General features: G+C 37.6%; 1 protein-coding gene across 1 annotated transcript in view; it reads right to left on the reverse strand.

Annotated features, from left to right (window-relative positions):
- The window catches only part of NSMCE1 (NSE1 homolog, SMC5-SMC6 complex component), an 83,284-nt gene extending 68,480 nt beyond the window's left edge, over positions 1–14,804 (reverse strand). The window contains exon 1 of the mRNA XM_053694426.1: positions 14,669–14,804. The gene's annotated coding sequence lies outside the window, so the exon portion shown is untranslated. The remainder of the gene's footprint in view (positions 1–14,668) is intronic.
- Positions 14,805–27,803: the final 12,999 nt, after the last annotated feature.

The raw sequence follows: 27,803 nt of genomic DNA on the forward strand, positions 1-27,803 counted from the left end.
TTTTCTGCCCAAACCCTAATCTAAAAATAAAACCCACCCAATAAACCCTTAAAAAAAACTAACACTAACCCCCGAAGATCCACTTACAGTTTTTGAAGACCGGACATCCATCCTCAACGAAGCGGCAGAAGTCTTCATCCAAGCGGGCCGTAGTCCTCATCCAAGCCGGCAGAAGTCTTCATCCAGACAGTATCTTCTATCTTTATCCATCCATCGCGGAGCGGCTCCATCTTCAAGACATCCGGCGCGGAGCATCCTCTTCTTTCCACGGCTAACGAAGAATGAAGGTTTCTTTAAGGGATGTCATACAAGATGGCGTCCCTTGAATTCCGATTGGCTGATAGAATTCTATCAGCCAATCAGAATTACAGGTGAAAAAATCCTATGGGATTGAGCTTCAATCCTATTGGCTGATCCAATCAGCCAATAGGATTGAGCTTGCATTCTATTGGCTGATTGGTCCCTTAAAGGAACCTTCATTCTTCATTAGCCGTCGGAAGAAGAGGATGCTCCGCGACGGATGTCTTGAAGATGGAGCCACTCCGCGCAGGATGGATGAAGATAGAAGATGTCATCTGGATGAAGACTTCTGCCGGCTTGGATGAAGACTTCGGCCCGCTTGGATGAAGACTTCTGCTGAGGAATTCTGCTGCTTCGTTAAGGATGGATGTCGGGTCTTCAAAAACTGTAAGTGGATCTTCGGGGGTTAGTGTTAGGTTTTTTTAAGGGCTTATTGGGTGGGTTTTATTTTTAGCTTAGGGTTTGGGCTGAAAAAGAGCTAAATGCCCTTTTAAGGACAATGCCCATCCAAATGCCCTTTTCAGGGCAATGGGGAGCTTAGGTTTTTTAGATAGGTTTTTATTTGGGGGGGTTGGTTGTGTGGGTGGTGGGTTTTACTGTTGGGGGGTTGTTTGCATTTTTTTTTACAGGTAAAAGAGCTGATTTCTTTGGGGCAATGCACCGCAAAAGGCCCTTTTAAGGGCTATTGGTAGTTAAGTTTAGGCTAGGGTTTTTTTTATTTTGGGGGGGCTTTTTTATTTTGATAGGGCTATTAGATTAGGTGTAATAAGTTTAAATATTTGATAATTTCTTTTTTATTTTGTGTAATTTAGTGTTTGTTTGTTTTTGTAATTTAGTTAATTGTATTTAATTAATGTCATGTATTTAATTGTAGTGTAAGGTTAGGTGTTAGTGCAAGACAGGTTAGGTTTTATTTTACAGGTAAATTTGTATTTATTTTAACTAGGTAGCTAGTAAATAGTTAATAACCTAGCTACCTAGTTAAAATAAATACAAACTTAGCTGTGAAATAAAAATAAAACCTAAGATAGATACAATGTAACTATTAGTTATATTGTAGCTAGCTTAGGGTTTATTTTATAGGTAAGTATTTAGTTTTAAATAGGAATAATTTAGTTAATGATAGTAATTTTTATTTAGATTTATTTTAATTATATTAAAGTTAGTGGGTGTTAGGGTTAGGGTTAGATTTAGGGTTATTAGGGGTCAATAACTTTAGTATAGTGGCGCCGACGTTGGGGGCAGCAGATTAGGGGTTAATAAGTGTAGGTAGGTAGCTACGACATTGGGGCAGCAGATTAGAGGTTAATAAGTGTAGGTAGGTGGCGGCGACATTGGGGGCGGCAGATTAGGGGTTAATAAGTATAATGTAGGCGTTGGCGATGTTGGGGGCGGCAGATTAGGAGTTAACAAGTATAATGTAGGTGTCTGCGATGTCAGGGGTTAATAGGTGTAATGTAGGTGTCGGCGATGTCGGCGACAGCAGATTAGGGGTGTTTAGACTGGGGGTTTATGTTAGGGTGTTAGGTGTAAACATAACTTTTCTTTCCCCATAGGAATCAATGGGGCTGCGTTACGGAGCTTTACGCTCCTTTATTGCAGGTGTTAGGCTTTTTCTTAGCCAGCTCTCCCCATTGATGTCTATGAGGAAATCGCGCACGAGCACGTAAAACCTGCTCAAAGCAGCGCTGGTATTGGAGTGCGGTATGGAGCTCAATTTTGCTCAACGCTAACATATTGCCTGCTAACGCTGGGTTTTTGCAAACTGTAATAGCAGCGCTATAGGGAGGTGAGCGGTGACAATAACTTGCAAGTTAGCACCGAGCCGCTCATAATGCAAAACTCGTAATCTAGCCGAATATTTGTCATGATTCAGATAAAAAGCATGTGATATTTAAAACAACTTTCCAATTTATTTCTATTATCAACTTCCCTTCATTCTCTTGGTATCCTTTGTTGAAGGAGCAGGGATGCACTACTGGAAGCAAGCAGAACATATCTGGTGAACCAATAAAAATAGGTATTCATGTACAACCACCAATCAGCAGCTAGGTCCCAGTAATGCATTGCTGTTTCTGAGCCTAGGTATGCTTTTCAACTAAGGATACCAAGAAAATTAAGCAAATTAAATAATAGAAGTAAATTGGAAAGTTGTTTAAAATCATATATTCTATCTGAATCATAAATACAATGTTGGGCTTCATGTCCATTTTAAAAAACTTTGCTGCAATTGTTTTTTGTAATTGACAGAACCCCTCGCCCCACCCACACACACACTTACCTTATTTTGAGGACTTATGCCTTGTTACTGTAAGACCCAGCCACAAATCAGCAATATGTACTCGTACAATAACTCATAGGTTTCCCAACGCTATTTAAACTCACACACTATGTTGAAAATTTGTGTTATCCGTCATAGATATTTGATGTGCTGATTTATTTTGATTGATGTGTGAAATAAGCTTGTACTGCAGTCATCAAATGTGACAAGGGTTTTAATATTAAACAAAGCAACATTTGCTGTAGTAATGGTGTGGCAAAAAGAACCACGTATTCTCCCCAGAAAGCATCTGGGGTAGCAATCCTTAGTATATGCCACAACCCCCATTGCAATAAACCCCCTACACTACTTAATCCCTAATGTATAAAGACAGCAACACTGTGAAATATCTTCCAAAAATTATTTTATTCCAGCATAGAGGACAAAAATACAGACCACGTTTCGGGCCTGTCACCCCTTAGTCATGTTATCATGACTAAGGGGCGAATGGCCCGAAACGTGGTCTGTATTTTTGTCCTCATGCTGTAATAAAAGAATATTTTGAATATATTTCACAGTGCTGCTGTTTTTATACATTTGGACATGTTTTGAAGGGTGCAGGACCCTGCAGCTTGCACGTGAGTTAAAAAGAAATGCTAGACAATAATTTGTTTTCTGACAACTTACACAATAAACCCCCTACACTACTTAACCCCTAAATCACCACAACCCCATCACAATAAACCCCCTACACTACTTAACCCCCAAACCTGCCACAATCCCCATGGTTAATAGAGTAGGGGGTTTATTGCGATGGGGCTTGTGGCGCTTTAGGGGTCACTAGTGTAGGGAGTTTATTACGATGGGGTTATCGCGGTTTAGGGGTTAAGTAGTGTAGAAGGTTTATTGCAATGGGGGTTGTGGCTGTTTAGGGGACGGGGTTAAGTAGTATAGGGGGTTTATTGTGATGGGGTTGTGGCAGTTTAGGGGTTAATAGTCTAGCCACTCTATTGAAAAGGGGGTTGTGTGGGTTTAAGGGTTAATTAGTGACAGTGTAGGGGGTTTATTGTGATGGGACTTTGGCAGTTTAGGGGTTAATATAGGGCACAGGGTTATTGTGATTTAGGGGTTAATAGCGTGGGGCTGTGTAGGTTTAAATAGTGTTTTTTTTATTAAAAGAATAACAAATAACTAAAAACAAATAACTAATGTAAACAAATAACTAATAACAAATAACTAATGTAAACAAATAACTAAAAACAAATAACTAATGTAAACAAAGCTATACTTTCAATGGATAACACAGCTTTGCTAAATAGCGCTCAAATTACAAGCAGAACACATAACGTTACTGTGACTGTAGACCTGAAGTAAAGTGTTAGGGCTGAAATGAAAGTATTTAAAAACACATTAGACATGTTAAATAAAGTATTTCACTCATATTTATACATTAAAAGTAAAATATTTGTTTGGGACTGGGAAGGGCTTAATGTGTATGTATATATGTATATATATATATACACACACACACACACACATGGGTATGTATGTGCACACATGCATACGTACATACATATATACATACACTGCCATATACATACACACATATGAATACACCTTTGAGCCCTTCCTAATCCAATACCATATCCCGTTTTATCACTATTAACACACATTACCCCCAAAATGGAACCAATGAATCATGATGTGAGCTATTTGTCTTTGTTATGACAATTACTTAGAGGCTGGTTAGACACTTTCCCAATTTATTCCCCAACTACAGAGTACTAATGGGTAGAATTTCCCTACCATGACGTCCCCCTGTGTTTGGCAGGGCCTTTAGAATCACATACATATTTTGCTGATTCATTCATTTGTCCTGACAGCTGCCACTGGGTGTGCAGATATTTAGGAGACAAGTAAAATATATTTAAAAACAGGAAACATAATCTCTCACCTGAATATGTATGTGGTCTATAACTTGCATGATTTTTAGAGTTCTTGGTAGTGCTTACCACAACTGCCACAAATTACAAAAATTTGGCTTCCTGAAATCCACAAATCTGCATTGTTTTATTCTTTTAAATGCAAGGCAAAACAGAGAAACATAGCCTTACAATGCAATTTTACTGTGGTTGTAGTACATAATATTACTGGTAATATGACGCAACTAAAAGACACAAAACTGGTCCCAAAAGAAACAACAACTCATTTCAAATATATATTTGTCTTTTAAAGGCTACAAGAAAAAAAATAGTTACCTCAAAAGGTAATATAATCAAACATAATTTAACCTTATTAATTACTTACTTTATTTTTGTTCCTCCCCACTCGTCCATTGCTTTTTCATCCTTTACAGAAGCAGAGCGCTACAGCCAATGGAAAGCTGTAGCGCTAGCTTCTATAGAGAGAATAAGCGCACTATCACGCTGCCTTCTCCAAGCCTCTTTTCACGTGTTGCTCTTGTAACAGTGAAGGCTATATGGTTATAAAGTAGGGATAAAGATTTTGTTCCAATATAATATGTATATGTAATGAACTAATGATCATTGCAGTATGTCTATGAATGTTTACATTAATTGAGAACATAATATTCGTGTTTTTCTACAGTATGTTATTTTCAGTGAAGACTATAGGGGATACTTATCAAAGCCTCAACTATGCTGCATTCGCCGGCAACAATACGCTCGCCTAACTTCGCCTAACATCACGGCCGTGGACCTGAATACGATCTCCATATTTATAAAAAAAGCTGTCAAAAAGCTGCGCACCTAGTACGGGGCGATGAGCATCGGACTGTTGTTAACTAACAGTCATCAATCTTGTTGCTATTCGGCTTTTTACCAACTTTATTTATACCCTGTCACTAAACGCCGCCACTATACTAAAATGTTTAACCCCTAAACCTCTTGCCTCCCACATCACTACCATTAACTAAACCTATTAACCCCTAAACCACCAGCCCCCCACATCGCCATAAACTAAATTAAGCTATTAACCCCTAAACCTAACAACCCGCTAACTTTACATTAAAATTACAACATTCCTATCTTATAATAAATTAAAACTTACCTGTAGAATTAAAATAAACAAATTCTAAACTATTAATTAACCTATGACAAAAAGGCAGTAGGAACAGCGCTAAAAAAGCTTAAAAATAACTACAACCACTGTTACAGTAATTATATATATAAATTTAATGGCTAAAAATAAACATATAATGTTAAAATTCCTTTTAAAACAAGATGCCATATACTCGTTACTAAATAGATTATATATACAATCTATATAGTCTTAATGTGACCGGTCACTCTATACTAAATTATTATTACAAAATACAATCTTCTAAAATGGCTATAAAAAAAGACTACTACAAATACAATTGCAAGACTAAACACTTGGATAATCTTGAATAAAGTAGGATAAAAACAATACCATCAAATATAATTGTATTGTATAGTTATATCCAAAAGACTAGAGCAGATATTACATTAATTGGTTGTGTTAGGTTCCGAAGTTAGGTATCACTCTGGTGTCCGTAATACACAATTACAGCGTCTTTAGAAACTGTGTTAAAAACTTCAGAGATTTGCCTTTAAAACAATTGTAACGATTCCCTTATAGCAGGTATGATGTTGTAACTTGACAATGTAGCTTGACAATAAGACCCCCCACTATGCGGGTTTAAGGGAAAGTGGTGTATGGTGTCGTTAGAGATATTCAAAACACCTTTCCAATCGATAGTTAACTCACGGCTAGATTACGAGTCTTGCGTTAGCCTTAAAAAGCATCGCTGAGAGGTCCCAACGCTGATTTTTAACGCCCGCTGGTATTACGAGCCTGGCAGGTACAGGTGTACCGCTCACTTTTCTTCCGCGACTCGAGCTTACCGCAAATCCCCTTACGTCAATTGCGTATCCTATCTTTTTAATGGGATTTGCCTAACACCGGTATTACGAGTCTTGGAAGAAGTGAGCGGTACAGCCTCTCCTGTCAAGACTGATACCGCATTTAAAAGTCAGTAGTTAAGTGTTTTATGGGCTAACGCCGTAACATAAAACTCTTAACTAAAGTGCAAAAAAGTACGCTAACACCCCTAAACTACCTATTAATCCCTAAACCGAGGCTCCCCCCCACATCGGAAACACTTTAATAACATTGTTAACCCCTAATCTGCCGACCAGATATCACCGCCACTTTAATAAATATATTTACCCCTAAACCGCCGCACTCCCGCCTCACAAACACTAGTTACATTTTATTAACTCCTAATCTGCCATCCCTAACATCGCCGACACCTATCTACATTTATTAACCCATAATCTGCCACCCCCAACATCGCCGCTACTATATTAAATTTATTAACCCCTAAACCTAAGTCTAACCCTAAGTCTAAATCCCCCCTAACTTAAATATAATTTAAATAAAATGAAATAAAATAACTACAATTAAATAAATTAATCCTATTTAAAACTAAATACTTACCTATAAAATAAGCCATAAGATAGCTACAATATAACTAATAGTTACATTTGTATCTATCTTATTGTTTATATTTATTTTACAGGCAAGTTTGTATTTATTTTAACTAGGTACAATAGTTATTAAATAGTTATTAACTATTTAATAGCTACCTAGTTAAAATAAGTACAAATTTACCTGTAAAATAAATCCTATCCTAAATTACAATTACACCTAACACTACACTATCATTAAATTAATTACATAAACTAACTACAATTAACTACAATTAAATTAAATAAACTAAATTATGAAAAACAACAAACACTAAATTACAGAAAATAAAAAAATAATTACAATTTTTTAAAACTAATTACACCTACTCTAATCCCCCAAATAAAATAAAAAAGCCCCCCAAAATAAAAAAATTCCTTACCCTATACTAAATTACAAATAGCCCTTAAAATGGCCTTTTGCGGGGCATTGCCCCAAAGTAATCAGCTCTATTACCTGTAAAAAAAAAAACAATACCCCCCCAACATTAAAACCCACCCACCACCCACACACCCAACCCTACTCTAAAACCCACCCAATCCCCCCTTAAAAAAAACTAACACTACCCCCTTGAAGATCACCCTACCTTGAGACGTCTTCACCCAGCCGGGCACAAGTGGACCTCCAGAGGGGCAGAAGTCTTCATCCGATCCAGGCAGAAGAGGTCCTCCAAGCGGCAGAAGTCTTCATCCAGGCGGCATCTTCTATCTTCATCCATCCGGAGCGGAGCGGGTCCATCTTCAATCCAGCCAACGCGGAGCATCCTCTTCAAAAGAAGTCCAAGCGATGAATGAAGGTTCCTTTAAATGACGTCATCCAAGATGGCATCCCTTGAATTCTGATTGGCTGATAGGATTCTATCAGCCAATCGGAATTAAGGTAGGAAAAATCCTATTGAGATCGCATTCTATTGGCTGATTGGAACAGCCAGTAGAATGCAAGCTCAATCCTATTGGCTGATTGGATCAGCCAATAGGATTTTTCCTACCTTAATTCCGATTGGCTGATAGAATCCTATCAGCCAATCGGAATTCACGAGACGCCATCTTGGATGACGTCATTTAAAGGAACCTTCATTCTTCGCTTGGACTTCGTTTGAAGAGGATGCTCCGCGTTGGCTGGATTGAAGATGGACCCGCTCCGGATGGATGAAGGTAGAAGATGCCGCCTGGATGAATACTTCTGCCACTTGGAGGACCTCTTCTGCCTGGATCGGATGAAGACTTCTGCCCCTCTGGAGGTCCACTTGTGCCCGGCTGGGTGAAGACGTCTCAAGGTAGGGTGATCTTCAAGGGGGTAGTGTTAGTTTTTTTTAAGGGGGGATTGGGTGGGTTTTAGAGTAGGGTTGGGTGTGTGGGTGGTGGGTTTTAATGTTGGGGGGGAATTTTTTTTTTTTACAGGTAATAGAGCTGATTACTTTGGGGCAATGCCCCGCAAAAGGCCCTTTTAAGGGCTATTTGTAATTTAGTATAGGGTAGGGAATTTTTTTATTTTGGGGGGCTTTTTTATTTTATTAGGGGGATTAGATTAGGTGTAATTAGATTAAACTTCTTGTAATATTTTTTTATTTTTTGTAATTAAGTGGGGGTTTTTTTCGTACTTTAGTTTATTTCATTTAATTGTATTTCATTTAATTGTATTTTTAATTGTATTTTTAACAAAAATGGCCCAGCTCTTAAGCTTTACATTCCTGCTTTTTAAATAAAGATAGCAAGAGAATGAAGAAACATTGATAAAAGGAGTAAATTAGAAAGTTGCTTAAAATTGCATGATCTATCTGTATCATTAAAGAAAAAAATAATTGGATTTAGCGTCCCTTTAACATTGAACTCAACAACTAAATATGTTTCTGAATTTGGGAAGTTGCTAAAGGAAGGGGTAGCGTTAAGACTCATTGTTCGTGATACCCTGGAATATTTGTTAGTTAAAAATACCAACTTTTAAGCATCTACCAAAAATGCGTAAGAATAAAACTTCACCTCCTGGAAGGCCAATAATTTCATCAAAAGGTGAGCTAGGAGAAAAAGTAGGAGAATGGGTAGATAGCCATTTACAGTCAATAGTTAAAAATATTCCAGAGTATCTAAAAGATACTAAACGCATTAAAAATGCTTGAAAAAATTGAGTGAAGGGAGGGATACCAACTTTTAACAATAGATGTGGTCTCCCTTTACTCATGTATACCACATACTAATGGTTTAACAGTCCTTAGAGAAATGTAAAAAAAATACACACTTTGTATGATTCATTTATTGAATATTTGATGGATACAGTGAGATTTCTGTTTACCCATAATTTTTTTTTTTAGGGCAGCTTTTTCCTTCAGAAACAGGGTACTGCGATGGGGGCAAAATTTGCCCCCTTGTATGCTAATTTATATTTGGGTTATTTTTAAATTGAAAAGGTATTCAATTCACATAATCCATTTAGGGAAAATATAATGTTTTTTACACGTTTTATAGATGACATCCTTATTGTTTGGAAAGGGGATTAACCAAGTATAGATTAATTTGTGAATTATCTGAATGATAATTTGGGTAATTTAAAAATATACATATACATGTTCCAATAAAGATGTCACCTATTTAGACCTAAAGATATCGGGAGATAGTGATTTGAGGAAGTTTAAAACAGAAGTCTATTGAAAAGAAATATCAGGCAATAACGTTCTGAGGTCTGATTCTTGTCACCCTAGATATCTAAAAAATGCCATACCTAAAGGGCAGTTAATTAGAATTTTGTAGGGAACAATATTTAGCACATACAGAAAAACGAAAAAATAGATTGTTGCATAGAGGGAAGTAACATTATAAAAAATATTACTAGAGGTATCAACTATGAAAAGAGAAGATCTGTTGAACGATAAGAAAGGGAAATGTAAATCTAATCAAGGAGAGGTTTTAACTTTTTCCACTCAATATATTAGACAATTTGATAAGATATGTGATATTATCAGGAAATATCTTCCCCTACTAGAGAAAGACCCAAAATTATTTAATACTAAAAAATGAGGAGTTAGATTTGTGTCTAGAAGAACAAAAACCATTGGTAACATTCTAAAAAGGGATTTCTCTGAGAAACAAGAAATTAAATCTAATTGGTTATCCAAATAATCAGGATGTTTTATGTGTGGGGGATGTCCCTGTAAAAGCTGACAGCATGTAAAAGTTAGCAACAAATTTATTTCTACAGTATTAAAAGTTTAACTATTTAAATAAAGAATCATGTGACCTGTAATAGAAAATATGCTGTCTAATTAAAGGGACACTAAACCCACGATTTTTATTTCATGATTCAGATAGAGAATACAATTTTAAAGGACCATTCAACACAGTAGATTTGCATAATCAACAAATGCAAGATAACAAGACAATGCAATAGCACTTAGTCTGAACTTCAAATTATTAGTAGATTTTTTTTCTGACAATTTTAAAAGTTATGTCTTTTTCCACTCCCCCTGTACCATGTGACAGCCATCAGCCAATCACAAATGCATACACTTACCATGTGACAGCCATCAGCCATTCACAAATGCATACACACTTATTCTTGCACATGCTCAGTAGGAGCTGGTGACTCAAAAAGTTTAAATATAAAAAGACTGTGCACATTTTGTTAATTGAAGTAAATTGGAAAGTTGTTTAAAAGTGGCATGCTCTATCTGAATAATGAAAGTTTAATTTTGATTGAGTGTCCCTTTAAACAACTTTCCAATTTACGTCCATTATCTAATTTTCTTTATTTTTTAGAGATCCTTTGTTGAAAAAAAAGCAATGCACATGGGTGATCCAATCACACGAGGAATCTATGTGCAGCCACCATAGTGTCATAGTGACTACATAAATATATATATATATATATATATATATATTGCTTAACAAATATACAGATAAGGTAAACAATCATTGGAACAAAGTGTTTTATTTTATATATACACCGTTGTTGTTTTTAATATAATTTCTTTCTTTATAAATGTAATGTATATGTTACGGGTAAAGTCAGAAATCCGTATAATCCTAGGATTACCCGTGTAAACCTGACATTATCCAATCGGGTGTGGATAAAGCCCGATGTAATGTAATTCCCCCATCTACACTATTTTTTTTTTGCCTCTGCCTGGGGGGTTTAATGACGGCGCCCCCCTGATCCTCTGGCATCCACCACCTTGAACCTCCCAGGCGGAGGCAAAAAAGATAGTGAAGATGGGGGAATTACAGTGCATCGTATATATGTTTGATGCAGTGACTCAATGCACTCTGAGAAGATTTATCATGTTACATTGGGCTTTACCCACAGCCGCTTGGGTAATGTCAGGTTTACCCGGGTAATGCTAGGAATACCCAATTTCTTACTTTACCTGCAACATTTATACATGAAATAGAAATTGTTAATAGAACGAAGTGTAATAATGGTAAATTGTCTATTTAAAGAGCTTTGGGACACAGCTGTGTATTGCTGATGAAGTGCCTAATAGGCAGGAAACGCGTTGGATGAGCAGCTGAAGTTTGGCTGAAATGGTGATGTTATAATTTTAACAAATACTTCAAGTGAAGGTAAAGTTGGGCTCTCAGGAATAGGTAGTTGGATTACAATAGTTACATATACTAAAGAATTGTATTCATAAATATAAAATTAGATGTTATATATCATTCCCTACCACTCCTTCCTCCATCCCCTCCAGTTTCAGCTTCAGACAGTGTCAGGGTGCCAGGAATCAGACAGAGACGAGAAGTGCAAAAATAATCACACCTTTATTAAAAACAAAAAATAATAAAAAGTCCACAATTCAAATAACAAGCCAGGAGTCAAAGCCAGAGCTGGTAGTCAGACGAGCCGAGTCAGGAGCCAAAGCAAGTAGTCAGAGGAGCCGAGTCAGGAATCAGGATAGACATCAGACAGCCAGGTAATACACAGGAACAGGAACTCACAAACAGGTCTGAGACAACGCAAGGGCAAAGCATACTGAACAGAGACCCTTTAAATAATAAGTGATGACATCACAATTCTGAGACTGAAACCTGTCTCACACAGATGATGTACAACAGTCTGGCCATAAGAGGGCGTGCAGGAAATGAGCAGCATCACACACTCTGCACCAGATTCAGCAAGAAAAGGTAAGCAAAATGGCTGCCAGCAGCACATGGCAAACAAAGCAGGGAAAAACCCTGGCAGACCTCCAGTGATGTAGAGATCGGTCCCACCCGCTCTCTACGTAGACATGCAGATGTGCGCCCGAGAACCCCAATGGTGCGCATGCTTAATTCACCGCTATCTGCTCTGGTATAACAATGAATCATGAGATTAATTGTTTACTGCTGGAGAAGAGAGCTTTGTAGCAGTACTCTTTTGATGCGGTCATGATCTACCTTGGCCAAACGAGCAATTTAAGCCTGTGCTTCTGTCTGGTAAGTCACTGATGTCACCCGGTATTCCTTGATGTTCCTTCTGCGCAAGCGTTCACCATGAATGCACACAAAAATAAGTACGTGCGCAATGCATGAAAGGGTGTTTGCTCTTTGGAGCTGGGTGCCTACTGGCCTGCAACTCAAATGGCTACTTGAATAAACATAATGAAAAGAGGACATCAGCGCTAGGTGGAGAAACGGTATCAAAAATATAGAGCAAATATAGGCAACAAAGTTTAATTAGTATATTTCAAAGTAATTGATTAATGAAAGTAACATTTAAAATTAGTGATTTTTCAAGTATATTTTCAACATCGATCGAGTTTACTCGAGAAGCCGTGGGTGGGAAGTAGGCCTGGCCTCACAACCGATAACAACACACAAGATTCAGGTGGTTGAAAGGTCTTCTACTGTGACAAACTGCAGCCAAAGTTGTGTATCCAATCAAAACCTCTAGGCAATTGAAAATCAGAATTAACATAGAATACATTTTTTTTATTGATACCAAAATATTTTTTATTTAAAGGGACACTGAACCCAAATTTTTTCTTTCTTGATTCAGATAGAGCATGCAATTTTAAGTAACTTTATAATTTACTCCAATTATCAATTTTTCTTCGTTCTCTTGCTATCTTTATTTGAAAAAGAAGGCATCTAAGCTTTTTTATTAGTTCAGACTCTGGACAGCACTTTTTTATTGGTGGATTAATTTATCCACCAATCAGCAAGAACAACCTGGGTTGTTCACCAAAAATGGTCCGGCATCTAAACTCACATTCTTGCATTTCAAATAAAGAAAATTTTCAAAATTAGAAATTTGTTGCTTAAAATTTCATGCTCTATCTGAATCACAAAAGAAAAAATTTGGGTTCAGTGACCCTTTAAAGAGTCTGAATATTGCCTGAGTTTATAAACAATCATCTGCAAACACATACATTAAAGGGACATGAAACCCATTTTTTTCTGCTATGAATCAGAAACAGCATGTACTTTTAAAGGGACACTGTACCCAAACATTTTCTTTTGTAATTCAGATTGAGCATGAAATTTTAGGCAACTTTCTAATTTACTCCTATTATCAAATTTTCTTCATTCTCTTGGTATCTTTATTTGAAATGCAAGAATGTAAGTTTAGATGCCGGCCCATTTTTGGTGAACAACCTGGGTTGTCTTTGCTGATTGGTGGATAAATTCATCCACCAATAAAAAAGTGCTGTCCAGAGTACTGAAACAAAAAAAGCTTAGATGCCTTCTTTTTCAAATTAAGATAGCAAGAGAACGAAGAAAAATTGATAATAGGAGTAAATTAGAAAGTTGCTTAAAATTGCATGCTCTTTCTGAATTACAAAATAAAAAAATCGGGTACAGTGTCCCTTTAAACCACATTCCAATAAATTTTTATTATCAAATTTGCTACATTCTCTTGGTATCCTTTGTTGAAGGAACAGCAGTGCTCTACAGAGAGCTATCTGAACACATTGGGTGAGCCAATGACAAGAGGCACATGAACGCATTGCTGCTCCTGAGCCTACCTAGGTATGCTTTTCAACAAAGGATACCAAGAGAATTAGGCAAATTTGATAATAAAAATTAATTGGAATGTGGTTTAAAATCCCTTTAACCTAACTTTTCAAGGGACAAATGGATGAACACAAACTGGAGCTTATCTGTGTATATTACTGAGACAACAACCCCAGTTGCATAAAAAAAAATACAAAAAAAATCAAAACAATGTTTTTACATAATAGAATACTTTTGTTCCTTTTTCTAAAATGTCAAACTATTTATGGTCGTATAAAAAAAAGTGAAACTCATGATTTCCCACTTTTAGTCCTTTCCATTTGCCATTGATGTGTTTATATGGTAGAATAGAAAAAAAGAGAACTTGAAATAGTTAGTACAAAGGGATTCTGCATTTGTTCAGTCCAAAACTTTCCAATCTTTATCTAAACCTCATGCAAAAAAAGGAATTAAAAATAAAAACTCTAGTAAGACACAAATACAGAGAATTAACAACATAAAAGCAGCAGACCTATATAATAGTATGCATTGCATAAAGGTACGAGTTTAAAAGGGTCAGTACATTTACAGTTATCAAAATCTCCGTCCAAGTTAATTTTTATCATTACATTTTAACCGCATATTTTATTATGTAAAAATAATCATATTTATATGTTTAATTTAATCTTACTTTTTTGACTTGAACCGTTAATGGCCGTTCCTTCTCCAACCCCACGATGACATATCTTATATGGGTGGTATAGAGCATTTTGTTCTTCCCACATGCAAATATTTGCAAGCCTACATTTCCTCCCACTAAAGCTCGCTCGCGCTCATGTCTCTTCAGATCGGCATTGATCGCTTCACGGGAAAGTCAGATACGCATGCGCAAACCTGTTAAAAGGCTAAGCCAAGAATTTCTGATGTCATCGGACGCGCATTCACAAATGTTGTCCATAGAGTGACAGATATTTTTACAATAGATAGATTGCTATGACTTTGAAATAGAAAAAAAAAAAAAAAGCAGTGGAGCGGTAGGCGGCCAGTTAATATACAAGGGGGCTAATATTTGAGAACAAATTAATAGCGAAAAAAATTAAATTTGCTGAATTAAATTTATATTGAATACATCCTGCTAATGTAAAATTGAAGCGTAAATTTCGGAGCTTACTATCCCTTTAATCAAGAACTAGAAAAGCCCTATATTGCATAATTGCACTATCTAGTCCAAAGGTGATACTAGGAACTGCGATTTCATTTTTATGTTTGTCAGTGAGCTGAGCTCCAATTATGCATGTGCTTCCCAGAAGGTCAAATGTGCATAAGGCTCTTCCTTAGATGAATATGTGCTGATTAGTTTGTGATCAGTTCTGATACCTGAATCTTTTATAAAACTATTATTAACATTAAGCCTATTAAAGGGACTGTAAAGACTGTTATCTTTGAGAAACAGGAATGCAAGCTTAGGAGCCAGACAATTTTTGGTTCAGTACACTGGGTAGCGCTTGCTGACTAGTGGCTACATTTAGCCTCCAATTAGCAAGCACTACCCAGGTGCTGAACTAAAAAGGGTCCGACTCCTAAGCTTAAATTCCTACTTTTTAAATAAAGATTTAAAGAGAACAAAGAGAAATTGATAATAGGAGTAAATTAGAAAGCTGCTTAAAATTGCATGCGCTATCAGAATCATGAAAGAAAAAAATTGGGTTCCATATCCCTTTAAGTTGAGTGAGTACAATCTTTAGGGTTTAGTTTTTTCTTTGTAGTGGGTGCTTTTTTAGGATAGAGTTTGTTTTTTTGTACTTAGGTTTAATTTTTTTAGAAAGTATATTTTTTTTATTAAAAAAAGGGCTATAATCACTTTAGGGCAATGCCCTACCAAATGCCTATCTCAGGGCAACTATTTCTTAGAATAGGGTTTTTGTTCAGGGAAAAGGAGCTGCAATAACCTCTTAGGGCAATATTTTTTATTTTGGATTGAGTTTTTTCCCTTACCTATTTTTAGGTTAGGGTTTTTTTAGGGTTTGTTTGTTTGTTTTTTATATAACAAAAGAGCCCTACCAAATGCACTTTTTAGGGAAACTTTTTTTTTAAGATAGGTTTTTTTTTTTAGGACACCTTTTATTTTAGAATAGGGCCTCTATTTATTAAGGTCTGGTGGACCTGATCCGACAGTGCGGATCAGGTCCGCCAGACCTCGCTGAATGCGGAGAGCAATACGGTCTCCGTATTCAGCATTGCACCAGCAGCTCACAAGAGCTGCTGGTGCAATGCCGCCCCCTGCAGACTCGTGGCCAATGGGACGCCAGCAGGGAGGTGTCAATCAACCCGATCGTACTCGATCGGGTTGATTTCTGGCGATGTCTGTCCTCCTGCTCAGAGCAGGTGGACAGGTAATGGAGCAGCGGTCTTTGTGGCCGCTGCTTCATAACTGCTGTTTCTGGCGAGTCTGAAGACTCACCAGAAACACGGGCCGTCAAGCTCCTTTCAGAGCTTGATAGATAGGTTCCTAGGGCTTTTTTCTTTTCAGGGCAAAAGAGCTATAATCCCTTTAGGGCACTGCCCTGCCAAATGCATTTATCAGGGCAATCTTTTTTTGTAGGATAGGGATTTTTTAGGGTAGTTTTTTTTTTAGAATAGATTTTTATTTTTAAATGTAAATGAGAGATCACACAACACCCTACCAAATGTTCTTATCAGGGCAATTTTTAGTTTAGTTTTTTAGATAGGCTTTTTATTTGGGAGGTGGGGGTTTGCTTTGGTTTTTTGGTTTTAAAATAGGTTTTTCTTTCCAAGTAAAGTGACGTGAAACCAGTGATTGGGAAATTGGTATTGCTTCATCTATTCCATCCATCAAATTAACAGTTTTGAACAGTGAGGTAATTACTCAATGTGGTTTATCAGACCCTTGCACAGTGACTATCAACTTTAAAAAGCTGGTATCAGAAGATACAGATAATACAGTTTTAATAAAATTTGAATATGTTTACCTGTTACTCCTTTAGATTGCATTGTGTCATTATCCTTATTAGGGGTTGTTCACTACTGGTCTGAATATTATTTTTATGGGTTATATTAGGTGGGCTCCAATGGTGTGTTTATAGAATCTATGGGGCAGTGACATTAAAAAGTTTAGGAACCACTGGGTTAGGGGGGTTCTTGTGTTGTGGGGTTGTGTCAGTTTAGGGGTTAATAACTTATTTATTGTAATGAGTTATTGGTGGTTTTGGGGTTAACAGGTTAGAAAGTTTATTTCAGTGGGCTATTGGCGCTTTAGGGGTTAATAGGTTAGGAAGTTTATTGGAGTGGGCTATTGGCGCTTTAGGGGTTAATAGGTTAGGAAGTTTATTGCAGTGGGCTATTGGTGCTTTAGGGTTTAATAGGTTAGGAAGTTTATTGCAGTGGGCTATTGGCGCTTTAGGGATTAAGTAGTGTAGGGTTAGTTAGTGAGTTATGTTGGTTTAGGGATACATAGGTATATTTATTAGGCTTGCTGCTATATATTTAAAAGGGATTATTTACTTTACATCGCCAATGTCGGTGCCAATGCTGCTTGGAATATTTCACCAACATCGCCATCCTTTGCGATGTATAGTAAAACGCCCCTCAGCGATGTTGCCTTTAAACAGTAATGTTGGTACTTTTGAATATTTCACCAGCTTTCTTGACATTGCATTGGATCCCTTTTGAATATATTGCCACATCGCAGCTCTTTCGATCATCAGGGCGCTAGTGCCATACTGAAGATTCTATTTTATTCAAAGGGTAGATAGATGACTGATATTAAACTCTTCACAGAATTATTTGTAATTATAAGAGCAATTAAATGCAAACATCCACTGCATGGACATAAGTCTGGCTGCGCTGTATTTAATCAAAAGAAGAATTACATTTAAGGTTTTAAAGCAGAAAGTAAAATGGACAGTTTGCATGGTATAAGTTGTTACCTGCATTCATATTTCCTCTTTTTGTTTCTTTTTGTATAAAAAGATAGATAATCTCTTTATTACCCATTCCCCAGTTTTGCAGAACCAACGCTGTTATATAAATATACTTTTTTTACCTCTTTGATTACCTTGTATCTAATCCTCTGCAGACTGCCCCCTTATCTCAGTTCTATTTACAAACATGTATTTTAGCCAATCAGTGCTGCTTAATAAAAACTCCATGTGATTCAGCACAATGGTATCTATATGGCACACATGAATTAACACTTTCTAGCTGTGAAAAGCTGATAAAATGCACTGAGACAAGACGCAGCCTGCAGAGGCATAAAAACAGGCAGAGATTTAGAGGTTATAAAGAATATTCATATAACAATGTTGGTTGTGTAAAGCTGGGTAATGTGTAGTAAAGGTGTTATCTATCTTTTTAAACATTAAAAAAAATCACAGTGCACACAATTTTTCTCAAACATTGATAAGGCACTGGAAACACATAACTTATATACTTTTAAATAGGAACAATCACTGCCTTAATAACTAACACCTTACCCTCTAAAGATAAAGGCCTCTAGTTATCAAGCCGTCAAACTTAAATACGCTGGAATTCCGCAGCGTATTTGTGGCGAGGCTGATTCGCCTTAGTTATCAAGCCCTACACACCGGCAAAAGTAGAATTTTGTGACGTAAGCTAAGATCCGCCGGACTCAGTCCGACACAGATCGATTCTTACGTCATTCCAGATGTTCCGAACGCAAGTTCGGCACAATCTGACTACTTTTGCTAGTTATCAAATGACTAGCAGGTACGCTCTTCACTTTTCCGGCCCAGCGTACCTGGTTTTCAATCCGCCGCCCTGGAGGCGGCGGATCCCATAGGAATCAATGGGAGTCTGACCATAGCGAAAGTTCATGTTTACTGCTGCCCGACATCCCATTGATTCCTATGGGAGATGTCTGCACCTAACACCCTAACATGTACCCCCAGTCTAAACACCCCTAATCTGCCCCCCTACACCGCCGCCACCTATATTAAACATGTTAACCCCTAAACCACCGCTCCCGGAGCACACCGCCACTCTAATAAACTTATTAACCCCGAAACCGCTGCTCCCGGAGCCCACCACCACTCTAATAAACTTATTAACCCCTAATCTGCCGCTCCCTGAGCCCAACGCCACTCTAATAAATTTATTAACCCCTAAACCGCCGCTCCCGGACCCCGCCACCACCTACATAATACCTATTAACCCCTATCCTGCCCCCCCTATACCGCCACCACCTATAATAAATTTATTAACCCCTATCCTGCGGATCCCTATCCCGCCGCAACTAAATAAATAGTTTAACCCCTAAACTGCTGCTCCTGGACCACGCCACCACCTATATTAAACTTATTAACCCCTAATCTGCCCCCCCTACACCGTCGCCACCTATAATAAATTTATTAACCCCTATCCTGCCCCCCTATACCGCCGCAACCTATAATCAAATTATTAACCCCTAAACCTAAGTCTAACACTAACCCTAACACCCCCCCTAACTTAAATATTAATTAAATAAATCTAATTAAATATTACTCTTAATAATTACATTGTAGCTTTTTTAGGATTTATATTTATTTTACAGGTAACTTTGTATTTATTTTAACTAGGTACAATAGTTATTAAATAGTTATTAACTATTTAATAACTACCTAGCTAAAAGAAATACAAAATTACCTGTAAAATAAATGCTAACCTAAGTTACAATCAAACCTAACACTACACTATCATTAAATTAATTAAATAAATTACTAGCCAATACCTACAATTAAATACAATTAAATAAACTAAACTAAATTACAAAAACAAACAAACACTAAATTACAGAAAATAAAAAAATATTAAAAGTATTTTAAACTAATTACACCTAATCGATCCGAACCGAATTTTTCGAAGCTGCACAAGTCTACTTTACTCTACAAAAACAATCCACACGCAGTCTTGCCCTTCTCAAACTAACCTGAGATTTACATCTGTTTCAAGCACCAGCCAATAATCCTAAAGGCGTGCTGTCTGCATTTATCATTGCACCAGCAGTTCTGTCGGCATTTATCATTGCACCAGCAGTTCTTGTGAACTGCTGGCGCAATACCGCCCCCTGCAGATTCGCGGCCAATAGCAGGGGTTGTCAATCAACCCGATCGTATTCGATCGGACTGATTGTTGTCCGCCACCTCAAAGGTGGCGGACGAGTTAAGAAGCAGCGGTCTTAGAACCGCTGCTTCTTAACTTATGATTCAGGCGGAACTGAAGTGGAGTGGGTCGGAAGCAGCGTCCGCTGCTTCATAAATCGACCCCTAAATGTAGCCACCAATCGGCAAGCGCTACCCAGGTGCTTAACCAAAAATGGACCGGCTCCTAAGTTTACATTCAAATAAAGATACCAAGAGAAGAAAGAAAATTGATAATAGGAATAAATTAGAAAGTTGCTTAAAATTGCATGCTCTATCAGAATCATGAAAGTTTAATTTTGACTAGACTGTTCCTTTAACCATAAATTTATATGAAACTCTGTCATAATCTTTCTTAAAATCTAACTTCACAACCTCCACTGGATGTTTACATTCGTTACAATACCATATAATCATGCAAACCCACCAAACTCTCAGCAATCTGATTACCAGGCACTGCACAAACTTTTTCCTCACCCACAATCTTTCCAACCACACACTTTAACCTTTCAGCCAACAACTTTGCAACAATTTTGTAATCAACATTCAACAATGAAATAGGTCTTCAATTTTTAAAATTATTTTCATCTTTTTTTATATATACAGTAATGAAAGTATTACACTTTCTTTCACTAATTTAGTAAAATTATTCTCACTTAAAACCCACTTACAAATATCCAACACAGACTCAAAAATCCACTGCAACCGCTCACTTCCAGGCATCTTACACTTTTTCATACCTCTCACAATACCATCTAATTCCTCCAAACTTGTCTTTCAATAAAAATCCTCATTCTCAATTTTCACTTTTGCATCATTCAAAATCTTATTACACAAACGGTCACCCAAATCCTTATATCCATACAAATTCTCATATAATAAAAACACTTCACTTATAATCTCATCCTTCCTTTCTTTCTGAAGCCCAGATTCATATAACACACTAACCATACCTTCCTTACCACTAAACACTTTCTTAAACAAAAATCTTGTACATTTTTCATCTTTCTTGCATACTTCCTGTGGTGACATAGCTTACTGACCTAGCTGTTATTGAAATCCCTTCCACCCAGATACACCTTTCTCTCTGAACCAGGAGCCCGATCCAATATACGGCGCAGGTTTCAGTGTAAGTGCAGAAACCCGCGCCGCCCGTAATTTCACCTTGCACATAAGGGTATTACATATACGGCGCCGGCATTTCCTAAGTGCTGTAAGTCGGATACACTAGCGATGTCCATAAATGAGCGTAAATAGAAATTTCTGGAGTCGCCAGTGACTTACGGAGCTTTAGAAACTGCCGGCGCCTAAGAAAAGTAAAGAAAATAACAAATCTCCCGTAAAAGTCTAACACGCCTCCCAAAAATAAGCCTGACACGTAAAACCCCTATATCCGCAACCCCCCCTCTCACTACTAATAATAAATGTATTAACCCCTAGACCGACAACCCCCCACAACGCAATATGCCTATTTAAACTATTAACCCCTATATCCGCCATCAAACCCACACCGCAAGTAATAACTCAATTATTAACCCCTAAATCCACCAACCCCAACATCGCAAACTACCTATTAAAACTATTAGCCCATAATCCACCATTAACCCACAACACACCTATTAAAGTATTAACCCCTAAACCGCCATAGCCCACAACGCAATAAACCTATCCAAGTATTAACCCTTAAACCGCCATAGCCCACAACGCAATAAACCTATCCAAGTATTAACCCTTAAACCACCAGAGCCCACAATGGAATAAACCTATCCAAGTATTAACCCTTAAACCGCCATAGCCCACAACACAATAAACCTAACCCCCCCTAAATTAACCAAAATTACCTAATTTACAAAATACTAAAGTTACTCTTAAATTACAAAAAACTAACACTACTTTAAAAATAAAAATAAACTAAGTATAAATTAAAGGGGCAGTCTAATCAAAAATCTGGAGTAGACTGTCCCTTTAAGCTAGAATTACAGAAAATAATAAAATCTAAGATTACAGAAAATAATAAAGGAAATTAAAAAAATTTAAAAAAAATTACACCTAATCCCTATGAAAATACCCCCCCCCCCCAAAATAAAAACACCCCCTAATCTAATAAACTACCAGTAGCCCTTAAAAGGGCTTTTTGCAGGGCATTGCCCCAAGATAATCAGCTCTTTTGTCAAGCAAATACACAAAGCCCCCCCTAACAGTAAAAACCCCGCACCCACCAAACGCCCCCAAAAAAAACCTAACACTAAAAACCCTAAACTACCCATTGCCCTGAAAAGGGCATTTGTTGGGCATTGCCCTTAAAATGGCATTCAGCTCTATTGCTGCCCACCCTATCTAAATGGGCTATGGCGGTTTAAGGGTTAATACTTGGATAGGTTTATTGCATTGTGGGCTATGGCGGTTTAGGAGTTAATACTTTAATAGGTGTATTGCGTTGTGGGTTAATGGCGGATTAAGGGTTAATAGTTTTAATAGGTAGTTTGCGATGTTGGGGTTGGCGGATTTAGGGGTTAATTGAGTTATTACTTGTGGTGTGGGTTTGATGGTGGATATAGGGGTTAATAGACTTTATTAGTTATTGCGGTGGGGGATTGCGGTTGACAGGTAGATAGACATTGCGCATGCGTTAGGTGTTAGTTTATTTTTGCAGGCATTTTCGAGAGTTACGGTGCTCCCATACTCAGCCCAAGGCTTGTTATGGCTGCCTTTTATGGCGAGGTAAAAATGGAGTAAGATTTCTCCATTTTCGCCACGTAAGTCCTTGCGCTGGATATTGGATACTGATTTACGACGCGGTCCCATGTTAGCTTATGGGATTAAAAATTGCGTGCGACGAGTGAAATATACGCGCGTAACTTGTATGTTACGCCATATATGTGATACCAAAACAGCGCAAAAACCAGAATCGCCGGCTTTTGGGGGCGACGCTGCATATTGGATCCAGCCCTAGGTGTTTAATTAAAGACACTCCCATTAGCCTTGACTGGCATGTGCTAGGCCAAACCCCTTTGAAATGAGAATAAAATTGGGAAACACTCTCTATATTTTTATCTTTCTTATCCTGTTCCTGAAAAGATGGCTGATTTTGGACACATTGGTGAATTACCACACTTCCATTCTCTACTTCATCAAAATACTTTTAACTTTTTTCATCCATACATTTCTGAATCACACGATTACCATCCTCTAAATTATCTTTAACATACTCATCCAGTCTCCTTAATTCTTTCAAATACTCTAAATGCCTCTGCCATCTTGCATATTCCATTCTCCTCCTTTTAGTTTCCATCCTTCCACTCCTAATAAAGAAAAGCTTACAGTCACTTTTTACCCATTCCCATCAATCACTCTCACAATCAAAAGCCCACTTTCTCCTCTGCATCTATTTATACTTCTTCACAAAATGCTCAACTATCCATTCATAGTCCAAGAAACTAATATTTAACTTCCACACACTCCTTCCATACTCAAATCTCACCTTAGTACTCACTTCACATACATATTTATGATTCATGAAAAACATTTGCTCTGTACTGTACTTTTTTTTTTTTAATATGTACATTAGCAACTGTGAATACAGTAATTTCCCCATTTTTTTGAACTTTTTTTTTTTTTAGACTTAGGGGCCAATTTATCATGGGCCAAATGGCCCCTGATGCCCCTGTTTCTGTGCGAGCCTTCAGGCTCACCGGAAACAGCAGTTATGAAGCAGCAGTCTTAAGACCACTGCTCCTTAACTGGTCCGCTGCCTCTGAGGCTGCGGACATCAATCCGCTCGATCCTGTACGATCGGGTTGATTGTCACCCCCTGCTAGCGTCCGATTGGCCAGGAATCTGCAGGGGGCGGCAGGACATGATAGGCTGCAGCGTATCATGTTGGACAGACATTGATAAATTGCCCCCTTAATGTGGAAGTTAAAATAACAGTTATGATAATATTTACTAGGTGGTGTATAATTTTTTAAATACCGTTGAGACAGTCCACTCATCTCTCTATATCGTGGTAGGTGGGCCCGGTCAGGACTCAACAATCCACTTCCTTAACTGGGCTCATATGCTGAGTCGTCAGATGATGGTGAGATGAATTATACTGAAGGTAGAAAGGATGGAGGAGATAAGTGGAGGGAGTGAAGGGGGATAGAAAAGAAGGATGAAGGGGAAGGGGTTTGAGTGAAAGATATAGGGGAGAGAGAGAGATGGGGAGGAGGGGGAGGGAGAGGGAGACGGTGAGACCAGTGATCCACGTCCCTTTTGGTGTATGTTTTAACGTAGATGTCAGGGTGTTTAAGGGTCATGTGATGAGGAGCCTGTTTGAGTGGTAATTTGGTTTCTGGAGGAGTGGAGGGACTCTTCCCAAAGGAACTTTACTTCCAGGATGGGAGTATTTTTGTTATATGTTAGGATGCAATATTCTTCAAGTTATAAGAATTCATGAATTCTATCTCTCCACATGTTCTCAGTGGGGGTCAAGGTCGTTTTCCAGCGTCGGGTTATTAGTGAGTTGGCTGCAATGAGCCCAATCTGTAACAGGCGTAATCTTAACTTGCAGCGGAAATTGTGAAGATAATTAAGTAAGTTAATTATTGGAGTTAGGACAAGGTCATTAGTGAGTATGACATGAAAATGGGTCTTTATGGTCTGCCATAGTGGAATTATTTTGGTGCACTGCCACCAAATATGAAGTAGAAAGTCGCATTCCCTGCATTCGCTCCAGCAGTGTTTAGAGGAACTTGGATAAATAGAGATTAGACGAGTGGGGGTCAGGTACCACCATAGGAGCACTTTATAGTTAAGTTCTAATAGTTGTGGTGAGGTAGAGGATTTGTGGGTATTTCAAAATATTCAGTCCCATTCTGGTTTACTCATGTTAGTGTTTAGGTCATGTTGCCATCTTTTGGCATAATCTGATCAAGATAATGATAATGGGTTTTTGACTGTTATATTGTTTAGGCATAGTGTCTCGAAGGGGGTTGGGGGTCAGAGTAAATCTAATTTAAGTGGACATGTAGTGATGTAATGTGTTAGTTGGGCGTGTTTAATCCAGCTCTTGAATTTCCCTCCACTAAGATCTATGAATCTAATGCTATCTATTAGTTTCCCTCCATCTACAAACTTGACTAATGGGAGAGTATGATCCCATTCCCAGCGTCTGCGATTTCCTTTATCCAATACTTCCACCAACTCTGCGTTTAAAGGTATGGGGTAAAGCAGCTAGCGTTTGGATGTGATGTTGCTCCTAGAGGACACTATTTGATCCCACGTGTGAAAGAGGTGCTTATGTATGTATAGATGAGAGCATTGGGGAGGTCTGAGGTTGTTTGGGACCAATCACAGGGCTCCTACATTGTGCGCTTGTAATAAATGAGAGTCCATGGATACCCATGCCTTTGTATCTTTTGATCCATGCCAATCAAGAACTCTTTGTAGAGTAACTGCTAAATGGAAGTCTTTTATGTTAGGAAGTGAATATTAATTAAAAAATTGAGAATGTACTGAATGTATTGAGTTCTCTAAGAATCTCTGGGACTAGGTTTTCAGGGGATACGACTGGAAAATGTATATCATCGCCATATAGGGCTATCTTAAATTCGTGAGGACCAACTGGGACTCCTTTGATATGTATCAGATCTTGTAGGACAGTGTTTATACATTTGCTAATCCAAAATCACAATAATCCCAGCACATCAATAATGATGATTTCCACACAGGATAGTTAAGTAAGATCAAACGTTCTTTATTCCAACAATTACAACATCAGACAGATGAGGAGTAGTGGCAAAAATGGTCAAACATTTTTCGGCAGCAAAAGACGTAACTTGAGGAAGTTACGTCTTTTGCTGATGAAACATGTTTGACCATTTTGGCTACTACTCCTCATCTGTCTAATGTTTTTATTGTTGGAATAAAGAATGTTTGATCTTACTTAAGTATCCTGTGTGAAAATCGTCATTAACAATGTGCTGGGATTATTGTGATTTTGGAGTATCGATAACTGGGAGGTGGAGGTGAGGCTTCTTTCTTTTCCCTTTTGCACCGGTTTTTGGTGTATTCACGTTCCTGGAGAGACTTCAGGATTGTGACACTGGGCAAGCAGAAGTGACGCACAGCATGAAGAACATCGGAAGGCACATTGAAGAAAGAGGTGGATTTTCGGAGCTCTTACTACTTTTGTATCCGGACTCGCTTTATACATTTGGATAGGATTTTTGTACTGTACTTTTTGATATTCACATTCCTGAAAGTAAAAGCAAAAATTAATAGGAGAATACACTTTACACTAAAAAAAGTAAAACCCTCACCTGGTGTGTTTGTAGCTCTGAAGACATCCTTCAGACCAAAAATACTAACTTAATCACATAAATCTTTGATCACCCAAAAAGCCCTCTACAACACTTTTCCTATCCCCAACTCTTCAGACACAATTAAAATCCCCAACCAAAAAAGTAAAAATGCTCCCACCCAGAAACATACCCAACTTAGGGAGAAAAATATGATGTGCCCTTTATCTGCAGGAGCATATACATTAAAGGGACATGAAACCCAATTTCTTTCTTTCATTATGTAGACAGAGCATACAATTTTAAACAACATTCCAATTTACGTCTATTATTTAATTTGCTTCCTTCTATTGTTATCCTTGGCTGAAGGGTTTATCTAGGAAAGCCAAGGAGCAGCAAAGAACCTAGGTTCTAGTTGCTGATTGGTGGATGCATATATATCCCAATTGTTATTGGCTCAAGCATGTGTTCAGTCAGCAACCAGAAGGGCATTGCTGCTCATTGAACAAAGCATAATTGTTAATAGGAGTAAATTAGAAAGTTGCTTAAAATGTCATGCTCTATTTGAATCATGAAAGAAAAATTTGGGTTTCATATCCCTTTAAATAAACAATAAACAATAGATGTTCTTGTTTATTGGTTTTGTTGGTTTAATTTGTTTACAATTGTTACGTTGACAATTAAGGTTGAAGATGTACTGGGATATTACCCCCCACATCAATTTACTCCCTAAGACAGACATTAGCCTAACTGTGCAAGACATGGAGTATAAAGGAGGGAAACACTATTGAAAAAAGGTTACTCCTCATTTCATTACGGAGAAAACTGGTTCCTTAATACAAGATATGAGTTGAAGGGGGAAAATAAACCCCATTGCTGAAGTTTTCATGTTACAAACGGAGTGATACCACATATGGACTGTTAAAAGACTTAACTAAAGAGAACTTTACTGAAGTGGGCACGCTTATTTTGTTAGATCCCTATGTTGAGCTGTATATTGCTACCATAAGGTGAACTGTTTCTGTATCTTCTGTTACTTATGAAGGAGGAGAGGAGTTAATAAAAAACTATTTCAACTAAATAAACAATAAACTAAACAACCCCATGATAAAGAAACAAAACCATAAGAACCCTTCCCACAATAATATGTTCTACCCGTAACACTTTATAATCATACCCCTAAACAAAATTCCAATACCCCCATAACGTTCTGCAGAATAAGTCTATACAGATCCTCTCAGTGACCATAATGCCTCTTTAAATTGAGAGTCTAAATTAAATTCCAACAAACAGAAGATATCAGCATTAATATTAGACAGCACATAAAAAATGGCAGCACATCTAGCTTCCATCTATATCTTACTGCCATTAAGAGAGGCTATACGAATAG

Source organism: Bombina bombina, chromosome 11 (assembly GCF_027579735.1).
Source record: "Bombina bombina isolate aBomBom1 chromosome 11, aBomBom1.pri, whole genome shotgun sequence".
Lineage (NCBI taxonomy): Eukaryota > Metazoa > Chordata > Amphibia > Anura > Bombinatoridae > Bombina > Bombina bombina.